Here is an 11,260-nt window from a genome sequence, read left to right as displayed (position 1 = left end):
CCTCCATGCCTGTCTGCTGCCATCCCCCCTTCCCTCCCTCCTTGCCTCCCTTCCTGCCTCCCTTCCTGCCTCCCTGCCTCCTTCCCTTCCTCCCTGACTCCCTCCCTGACTCCCTTCCTCCCTGACTCCCTCCCTCCATGCCTGTCTGCTGCCATCCCCCCTTCCCTCCCTCCCTGACTCCCTTCCTGCCTCCCTGCCTCCCTGCCTCCCTTCCTCCCTGCTTCCCTGCCTGGGCCCTTTACCTGTCACTACCCACATCTGCAAATGTACAGTCTCTCTCCCTGTGTTTCCTCTGTGATCTTGTCTCTCTACCCAATGCCTTCTAGGTACCTATTTCTCCTTTTGTCCTACACTACACACAGTAGGTTCACCTTCTAGGTTGCAGAACAAAGCATTGAGCAAACCAAGGAAGGAGCCGCCAATCCCAAGAGGCTTATTTTTTAAAATTGCCTTTTCTGTTTACAAAGATAATATATGCTCGCTGTACAAAATCCAAACAACATAAGAAAGGAAGAAAAGAAAAAATACAAATTCCCTGAAATCCCCGTCAAGATAATAACCTTTCGAGTTTTGGTGAGCATCGTCTCCGATCTTGAGTGATATATATATAATTTTACCTAAATGGGATCATACTAGGCATGCTGTTTTGCAACCTGCTTTTCCACTCAACAATATGTTGTGGAAATCTTTCCATATCAGCGAATATAAATATACATCAGGCTTTTTAATGGTCGTGTAGCATTCTGTCTTATGGAAATAACATAATTTAGTCAATGGATCTCTTATCGATGAGCTTTGAAAATGTTCCCATCTTATCACGGACATATTTGACAGAGGGCAACATTCTTACATCTTTATCTCTGTGCACTTGCCTAGTTAACTCCTTAAGATTCATTTCCAGAAATAAAATTTCTAGACAAAGGGTTGGCATACTTTACATTTTGCCATAGAAAAGCCTCATAGAGCCAGGTGCCTGAAATTTCAAAGCCAATGTTACCACTGCTTAGCAAAGGTCTCGAGTAAATTGTGTCTATGGGTTTCAGTTTTCTTATCTCTAAAATGGGGATGATAATGGGCTGCCAAGATGGCTTAGCAGATAAAGGAATTTACCACCAAGACTGGTGACCTGAGTTTGATCCCTGGAACCCTACATAATGGCAGGAGAGGACCAACTCCTGTAAATTGTCCTGACCTCTATACATACACATGGCATGGCACATAATAAGATTTATTCATGAGTTTAGTGTTAGAATTAATTAGACAGTTGCATGCAAAACACTTAGAAACCTGTATACTGCATAGTGAGGGCAGTATGTATTTGCCTGCATGCATGAATTGGATGGCTGATCCTCAGAAACACTGAACCTGCATTTGTCTTTCCCTCCATAGTGCCAGCAGTGTGGGGGACAGCTCCTTTCTTTATGCTATTGCCGATCAAAAATACCCTTGCCCCTTTGAAAACAAAGACAGGCTTCTGCATTCGTTAGGTGACAGTGGACCTCCCTTTCCTGTTTTCTTTGATCAGCAGTGAACCAGCATGTGGACTTGAACTCGGGTCTCAGCAGACATTCACATCGCATCCCTGAGGCATCTGATCATGTGCTTGGCCCACTTCTCCACTGGAGCATGTCTTTTTTCTTATTCCTGGGAGCTGTTTTGCATATTAGAGATCATATCTCTAATCTTTTTCTACTTCATCCTGACTTTCAACCTTATTTATTTCTTGTCCTTCATAAGTACTTGATTTTTTTTTAATGTGGTGAAGACTGCCAGGATTTTCTCTTTGTAACTTTTGTATTTCATGTTGTGTTAGAGAAAGGCCTCTTTTCTAAACTGTGGATGCACATTTTGCTTTAGTGCGCTTGTCCATGGTCACTCTTTGCTTTTTCGCTCCACGCTTTTACCCCTTTGAGTTTATTTTGGTGCAAAGAGCAAGACACAGTTCTACCATTACTGTTTTTCAAATGATTGGTCAGTGTTCTAGTTTGCTTTCTGTTTCAGGGAAAAACACTGCAGCCAAAAGAAAGCTAGGGAGGAAATTGGCTTACAGACTACAGTCTGTCATCAAGGGAAGCTAAGGCAGGAGCTGAAGGCTGGCGCTTGAAGCAGAAACCAGTGGAGAACAGTGCGTATACAACATTGCTTCCAGGCTTACGAGATCAGCTGCCTTTCAAATCCAGCCCAGGTCACACCTGCCTGGGGATGGCACCTACCAAAATGGGATGGGTCCTCTCACTTCAACTCGTGATCATGGAAATACCCTACATGACAACCAGATGAAGGTCAGTTCTCAATTCCCAGGTGTGTAGAGTTGACAGTGGAAGTTGTTAATGATCAGGTGAATACTTGTTCATCCAGTCGGAGCCCCAGTGAAGACTAGAGAGGGGAGAAAGGTTCAGAAGTACTGTTCTGTGAGAGAAAGGGGAGTCAATAGGTGAGAAAAACAGTTCTGAATGGGAGTCTCCAAGGGTCTCTCCTCCTGGTGATCCTGATTGTCCTGCATGTATAGAGATATTAGTCGAACTGGGCCACGCCCAGTACCATCACCAAACTCTCTTCTCAGAGGGGCTGGAAAAATGCCTCAGCAGTTAAGTGCATGTGCCTCTCTGCCAGAGGACTGGAGTTCGATTCCCAGCACCACATCAGGTGGCTCACAACAACCTATAACTCCAGCTCCAGGCGCATCCAACATCATTGGCTTCTCTCAGCATCTTTATTTAAGTGTACATACCCACACATATCCATACATACAATTTAAATACAAATTTAAGAATAAATAATTTGGGGCTGGAGAGATGGCTCAGGGGTTAAGAGCACTGACTGCTCTTCCAGAGTTCCTGAGTTCAATTCCCAGCAACCATATGGTGGCTCACAGCCATCTGTAACAGGACCAGATGCCCTCTTCTGGTGTGTCTGAAGACAGCAATGTACTCACATAAAATAAATAAATAAACCTTTAAAAGAATAAATGATTTTAAAGCTCCTTCCAGAAAGAGCTTATGCGTGTTGGGAACCTTGCAGCCAGATCTTAGCAACCAAGATCAAACTGTGCCTGCTTCTGGTGTCAAGAGCATATTGCCTTGTAACTTGAGACCTCACCACCATCATTACTTTAGCAGCCACTGTCCCCCAAGGCCTCCATAATACAGTAACATATAAATAAGCCACCCAGCCATGGCATGGTTTGGAGACCTTCTGTGCTCTTCAGGAAGAGAGCCGGAGCCACCACAGCCAGTGTGTATGAAGTACGTTAGAGCTTGGGGAGGCGGGCAAGGGAAGCTATGCTTTGTCAGCAGTAGCTCCCGGGTCACCTGTGCTGGAAGAGGCTGGACTCTCACAATCAGTGTCCAGGCTGTGCCTACTGGATCCTCTGGGCCAGTTTGTTTAAGGTGGCTTGGATTCTACCTTGGTGGAGTGAGCTACAAAGCAGGTTGTCTAGAAGTTCCCGGGACAAGGGTTCAGCACAGGGGATCCTGGAAGAGGTATCGGTTGATGTGAGCATCTCTGAGATCCACTACAAGCTTGCATGTGCACACACAGTCTTTGTACAATCCCTGAAAGCTAGGATGACAGGAGTGGACAAGCCTGGAGTCTGCATCAGGAAGAATGCCAGGCTGGGCAGTCATCCTGTGGGCACCAAGGATAAATTATGGCACCAGGGCCCTCAGAGCAGGCACAAATCATAGGCTATCAGGAATAGGGAGAGGCAACTCCAGCCTTTCTCCCCAGCAAGATTAATGGGCTCAGCTCTCAGGTCTGGGTTCAAGATGATTGGATTTTATGATGTTTCATTTCCCCAGGACACACCCCTTGTTCAGAGCATGTCATAGCACTGTGTGTGCATGGGTGTGCACATGCATTTATCACCCCATGTGACTTGCTGGGATGCTGCGGGGTGTAGGCTCTGTGTGCCTCTCTAGGACTTTGTGGTCTGTGTGCCTGAACAGTCCTCTGCATTGTACAAGGGCTTTGTGGGAATGCAAGTGTGTCTGCCATGGGATCAAGATGTGGGGAGCTATGAAGTCAGTGACATCTACAGTTTCCATGTGTCAGCTGGGAAAATATGTGTGGGGTCCTAAGTTGTGTGTCTGGGTGGTTTGGTTACATCCCCCACCTGGAGAAAGAAAAAAAAGCAGATTGAAAAGGAAAGTTTGGGGTATATGTCTAAGAACTGAGCAGAACATTAAGGGGAGACAAGCCCAATGAGAGATGGAGACTAAAGGCAAAATCTAGACTGGGGGCTGGATGCAGGCAGTCTTCTACATGTCCAAAGGATAATGCATTGGAGGATTGGAGGAGGTAGGGTATGTGCATGCGCGCGCATACACACACACACACACACACACACAGCCTCTGAAGGTAGAGAAGATGTCTAAGGCTGTGCTAACTGACTCTGGCTGGTTAGAATTCAGTGAGATATTTCCTAGGAAGCTGGAGTGGCCTAAAAGGTGAGAGTGGAGAGAACTTCCTAGTGAGCATGAATGCCCAAATCAGTCATAAGGAAAGGACAATGCAGAGGGCAGAGACAACGTGGTGACTTTCAGGATGGGGATGGGTCAGTGTCTTGTAAGACTCAGGGCCCAGACTACTGTTCTCAGAAGGTAGGGCCATTGTCTCAAGGAGACATTTCTAGTGTTGGGTTCAGGAGAGGGGTCTGAACACAGAGTTTACTTAAATGAACAGAATAGACTGGAGTCATAGCCAGAGCGACTCCTGTGAGAGACTCTAGGTGGTTTGCTAAATAACCCTAAAACCCACACAACTCCTCTGATGGCAAGGGGTGGTCTGGCATGGTGGCATGGGATAGGCTTCAGAAGACGAGAGGCAGTGTACTCCATCAATGAGGCTGTGGAGACACCATCAGCCCTGCTGCATAAAGACCTTCTGGTGCAGCCTTTTGTGGAAGAAACACCCAAACCCCTAGTAAACTCACTGGCTCCCCAGAGTCAGAGTGAAGAGTCTTGGAATCACACCTTGGTTTATCATTGAAATCTTAGGAGGAGGGGTACACATGGCTTATGTCATCCCCTGGGAAGGAATTTGATGCTACTTAGACCCAAGTATCTCATTTAAACAAACAAGATGTGTCCAGTAGAAAGAAAAGACACTCCTTGTAGGTGTCTTTTTGGAGTGAGAAATTCTCCTCACAGCCTTGTCCAACAGGCTCCCTGCCACATGCCTATTCCTAAACTAATAAATGGCAAAGGGAAGTGGGAGGGGGGCTGACAATACAGACTGGTCAGGACCTACCACTGGGTCTAGACTTGTGAGTGGGCCGTAGACTATTGCTCTGAAGCAAAGGCCTCCTACAGCCGACTCATCTCCAGGCATTAGGCCTACCCACAGTGGCAGCATCCGGAGCACTGGTACCGGTATGTGATGAGTACGGGCACCAGAGGCCTATTATAAAATGATAATGATCAAACCTACTTAAAGGCTCAAGAAGAATAAATGCACAACATGGGAAGGACTTGGCCTAATGTCAGGCGCACAGGAAATAGCCTTGGGCCACTTCTTTACCAATCCCAGCTATCTGTACTGAGAATCACATACAGGGTCTGTGCATGCCAGGGAAGTCCTCCAATACAGAGCCACACACCAGCTCCTTATACAAAGTGACTTAAAACCCCAGCCCAGCCAGGACCAAGCTAGTCTCTCCTCTCAGTGCTCTGTGAACCTGGACTGGGCTCTCTACAAGTCCTACCCTAAGTTCTGGCTGAGCCTTCTTCTTTTTCTATTTAAATGGAGTCATCATGTGGCTCTCATCTGGCTGATAGGTCAAACAAGAGAGGGCCTTAAAGGGTGTTCTAGAAACTGTGAGGGGCCGTGGGCTGCAAAGAATCACGGTTCTCCTTATCTTGTTGGAGTTGGGCTCATTCCTGGGTCTGGCATCTGCTTTGACTTTCCCAGTTCCTGTTTCTTGCCAGTCTCCGATTGCTTGTAGCCTCCCACGATCTGGCACAGATTGTATAAGGATGGGGAATTTGAATGTAGAAGGAACGTGACAGCAGACAGGAGCCCCCCTGTCTTGCTCTCAATCTCAAGGATGACCTGCCATCTTCCCAAGTCAGAAGTCCCCAAGCCGTACCATTATACATCTAGTCCTGGTTACTATGGGGACATCATAGAACTCTCTTAAATGTAGGGGTTTAGAACAACAATTTACTATGGCTCTGGGGTTGATTTTGAGGACCCTGTTAGGGCTGTGGTTTGTGGGTAGCTGGAGCTAGTGCCTCCAAAGGCATGGGAATGGATATTTAAGATGGCTTCCCTTTCTTTCCTCATCAGGAGCCTGGTTGCAACAGCTGGAATAGCATGGGCTGGCTCTCCATGAAACTTCTCTGCAAAGCTATATGGGCTTTTTCATTGCAGAATGGTCTTAGCACAGCTGGACTTTTTAACTGGTAGCTGGTTTCCCCTAGACTCAGTGGTTCACAACTTTCCAAATGCTATGACCCTTTAACACAGCTCCTCCTGTTGTGGTGACCCCCCAATCATAAAATTACTTTGTTGCTACTTCATAACTGTAATTGTGTTACTGTTATGAATCCAAACGTAAATATCTGATATGTAACCCACAGGTTGAGAACTAGGTTCCAGAGGCTGCTAAAGGATCAAAGTGGAGCTTTGTATACCCTAACTAAGTCCAAGTCACAGTTCTGCTGTGTTTTATTGATCATTCAGCATCAGTCCATATTCTGTGTGGGTGCCATCCCTGGAGACTGGCAGCTGGTGGCTGGCAAAGTGCTAGTCTGTGATTGGAACACCATTCCACAGAGGACTCTTGCTAGGGTTTAGAAATGATGGGCTGTGCCCACCCAAAGGTTCAGATGTTGGGACTCGGTTTCCAAGGTGTAAGGATTAGGAGATGATGTAGAACCTACTTCTGGGGATGAAGGCTAGTCAAAGTTCAGTGGGAGTGTTCCTTTGGAAGGGCTTAAGGTATTTCTTGAAGAACCACCATTAGTTCTCTGGAAATGTTTGAAAAGTCTGAGCCTCTTGAGCATCATGGACGAGGGGGCAGAAAGATTGTAAGAGCCAGAGATCAGAAGGATCGAAGGAAAACAGTATCTTCCAGACATGACAGGACCACTGCACTCATGAACTAATAGTGTTGTAGTTGCCTGCATGAGACTTGCACGAGATCAAGCCAATCAGCATCTAGCATGGAGAAGCTACCAACAGTTGGCAGCCACTGGGAAAGGGAAAGTTGATTTCTTTTAAGGGTGTCAACCTAGTCAGGTGACCATGCACCAATGGATGGCTCCATACTCCTGCACACATGTACAGCTTAAACTGGACTAAGGGGGATATTTTTCAAAAAGGACGTGAGGAGTCAGATCTGGGAGAAGTTAGGAGTCCTGTGTCTTGTCCCACTGGACTCCTTACTCCCTTAGCAAGTATTCTCTGCAGTTGTAACATCATAGGTCATAGGGTTCTCATGGAAGCCATGTTGATACTAGAGTGATGCCTTTGACTTTGCAGAATTATGAACTAGTCTCTCTCTCTCACACACACACATACACACACATACACATTAGACTGCCTTAGATATCTTGTTATACTAGCAAATCATGGATTAATCAATTTCTCAAAGATCAAGAGCTTGGGACACGAAGGAGATGTCAATGAAGGGCACTGAGCAGTTATAACTCTTAGTCCCCAACTTTCAAGAGCAGATCTTGATTATGACTTAAGATTTGGGAATTTTACAAATAATTTCATGTAAATTAAAAGCCCTAAGGCTCACCTCACTAAAGAAGAGTTACAGATAGAAATATGCTCAACATTAATCACTAGAGAAAAGCAAACATAATCTCAATGAGGTATTATTACACAGCTGCTAGCATGATTAAAATAAGAATGAGTTCTAAGGCTGGTGATTTGGCTCAGTGGGTAAAAAGGCACTTGCCACCAAGCCTGGTGGTCTGAGTTTGACTCCAGAATCTCACAGGGTAAAAGGAGAGGACTGACGCTGGCAGGTTATCCTCTGACTTCCATAGTCACGTGATGGCATATGCATGAGTGTACCTATACAGAGACTAAACAAACAAGCAAGTAGTAAATGCAAAATTAAACTGTTTGAAGATTGAGTTTTTAAACTGATGATATCAAGTGCTGGTAGGAATAAGAACAGTTGGAATTTGCACACTCTGCCCTGTGGGGTACAAGACGGCACAGCCACTTTGGAAGTCGGCATGGCAGCTTCTTACACACTTTATATCTGACCCAGCAATTCCACTCTCAGGCATTTACTCAGGAAAAGTGAAATGACACAACAATAGGAAGACAGGTACATAGTGTCCCCAGTAGCTTCCATCTCAGTCCCAAACTGAAAACAGACCAACAGAGAAGTGCAACTGTGTCACCAAATTCATTATTTGTGATGCAGGGGAACAGATCTTAGCCAGTGTGCATGGTCTTAGGTTTTTCCTACCTGTGACCAAATACTTCACAAAAGCAACTTAAGGTGAAACAACAAGTTACTATGACTCGGGTTAAGCAGAGATAGTTCACCATGGTGGGGAAGGCTTACAACCTGAGCATGAGGTGGCTCAACGCGGCGTACCTGGTCTGGAAGCAGAGAAGTGGGTGCTGGTGTCAGCTGCCCTTTCCTTCCACTCAGTCAAGGACCTCAATTTATGAGGTGATGATGTCCACATTCAAGGTCACCCTTCTCCTTTCCGTTCAGTTTTTTCTAGAAACAACCTCATAGTTAGGTCCAGAAATAGTTCCATAATTATTCTACACCTAATCAAATTTGCCATTAATCACCAAAGATACAAACTGTGGTGGTTTGAAGAATGGCCCCATAGGCTCACACACTGAATGCTTGGTCACCAGGGAAGAGCATTCTTTGAAAGGATTAGGAGGTCTAGCCTTGTTGAAGTAGGTATGACCTTGTTAGAGGAAATGTGTCACTGGGTATGGGCTTTGAGGTTTTAAGTGCTCAAGCCAGGCCTAGAGGCTCTGTCTCTTCCTGCTAGCCTGTGGATCTGGGTGTAAAATCCTCAGCTACTCCTCCATGTCTGCCTTCACGCTGCCATGCTTCCCATCATGATAAAAATGGACTAATTTCTGAAACCGTAAGCCGGCTTCAATTAAATGCTTTCTTTTACAAGAGTTACCTTGATCACAGTGTCTCTTCACAGCAAAGAACACTGGTCACAGCACCAGCAAATATATCTGCATGGGTTACTCTCAAAAGCTTTCTTTTTATAGAATGAGGAAATCATCTTTGAAGGCTGTAGATGAGACACATTATAGCAACAGCAAGCTGATCAGTGGCTGTGAAGGCTGGCATGGGTGGGGATTTCGAGGATAAGGAAACATTCCGGGGTCAGAGAAATGCTCTGTAACTTGACTGTGCTCACAACTACACATTTGTTAAATGCATCCAACTGTCTACCTAACAAGGATGGCTTTTCCTGACCAGATCTACAGCTCTGAGGCTACCAGGGTTTGAAAATCCAGGCACCTTCTTTCCCCACTGCCTTCTTATATATAACCAATCTTTGAGCCACTTTCCATTCCGCTTTTTCTTTCTAGACAAGCTGTGTACCACACACCTGTCCTACCCACCAACACAGCCTTCAGGAGCATAGTTTCCTGTTGCTACCTCTACTGGACCTGCTACCTTGTTAACCCTTCCTTAGTCTTCACTTTCCATCAGAGGACTTTCCAACCCCTGCCTCATCAATGCTCGCTTTTCTTTTCTTTTTCATTTTCCTTTATTGAGACAGGTTCTCTCTCTATGTATAATACTAGCTATCTTAGAGCTCACTCTAGACCAGGCTGGCCTCAAACTCACAAAGATCCTCCTGCCTCTGCCTCCCAAGGTTAAAGGCATGGTCCACCACACCTGCCTTGCTTTGTCTTCTTGAATAGAGGGCAAGCTCTATGGGGATGGAGACAGTATTTTGCTCATGTCTGGCCCACACTAGCACTTAGCTCCTTTCATGAATTAGTAAACAAGGAAAGGATGTGCACAGCTCCTTTGGTCTTATATTGCGTGAATTTGTTTACCCACAAGCATGCAATACTTTTTTCATTTTCATGTATTTTTAAACTCCTTGTTAATATTGAAATAATTCAAAAGTTCAAAGAGTAAATGATAAAAAAAATCTTTCACATGCAGAGTTTAAAAAAAAATAAAAGCAAGGCTCCACTTTTCCCTGTTAGTACATAAAAATCTTCCTTATTATTTTTAATAGGCAGGTGTGATGGTAAGCTTTAATCACTAATTGACACAACCTACAGTTACTGAGAAGAGAGTTTCAGTGAGGGGTTGTCTATATTGGGTTGGCACATGAGCATAACTATGGGGATTATCTTAAGTTAACTGATATGGGAAGCCAACTGTGGGCAGCACCATGCCCTAGGCAGGGGGGTCCTGAATTTACTCAAGCACAAGCAAGCAAGCACAGGACCATATATGCTTTTGTTTCTCTCTGTTCTTCACTGTGGATATAATGTGACCAGCTGTCTCAAGCTCCTGCCTTGACTTCCCTATAATGATGGATTGTAACCTGAAATTGTGAGCTAAATAGATATTCTCCTCTAAGTTGCTTTTTATTGGGGTAATTTATCATAGCAACAGAAATGAAACTAGAGCAATAGATGATGGCCCAGAATATATTCATGTCATTTTAAACATAAATCAGTCCTTGATGGAAATTTGGGGAGCCCCCAACATCAATGTTTCAGTGTTGTCTTAATTAAAGCGTGGCACTAGACTATTGGCATAATTGTATTACAGTTTCTGGACAGAGGCCTAGAAAACTGAGCTGTTAAGAAGGAAGTTTGTGTATTTAGACATAAAGTATATCTACTATATTCCAAAAGGCCTGCATGGCAATACAGGCCTTTAGTTCCAGCACTTAAGAGACAGAGGCAGGCAGACCTCTGTGAGTTGGATGCCAACCTGATCTACATAGAGAGTTCTAGGTAAGCCAGGGCTACATAGTGAGACTGTATCTCAAAACAGCAACAACAACAACAACAATAACAACAACAACAATGATTCATATAACTACCTATTATTACTACAGGGTATGAGAAATTATGTGTCTACCCCCTCACTCTGGAAAAGCAATCCCTCCCCAAGTCTTACCACTCAGATCCTACCTCACCATGCTGATGTGCCTCCCTCACATAGTCACTATGACTACACACATTATCATATGATTCATAGCTTTTTGTACATCTTAAGCTGGAACTTCCCAGTGCTACCCTCTGCCCACTTTTAGGTTCTTTTTTT

This window comes from Mastomys coucha, unplaced genomic scaffold, assembly GCF_008632895.1.
Source record: "Mastomys coucha isolate ucsf_1 unplaced genomic scaffold, UCSF_Mcou_1 pScaffold18, whole genome shotgun sequence".
NCBI classification, from domain to species: Eukaryota; Metazoa; Chordata; class Mammalia; order Rodentia; family Muridae; genus Mastomys; species Mastomys coucha.
Note: the sequence above shows the minus strand (reverse complement) of the source record.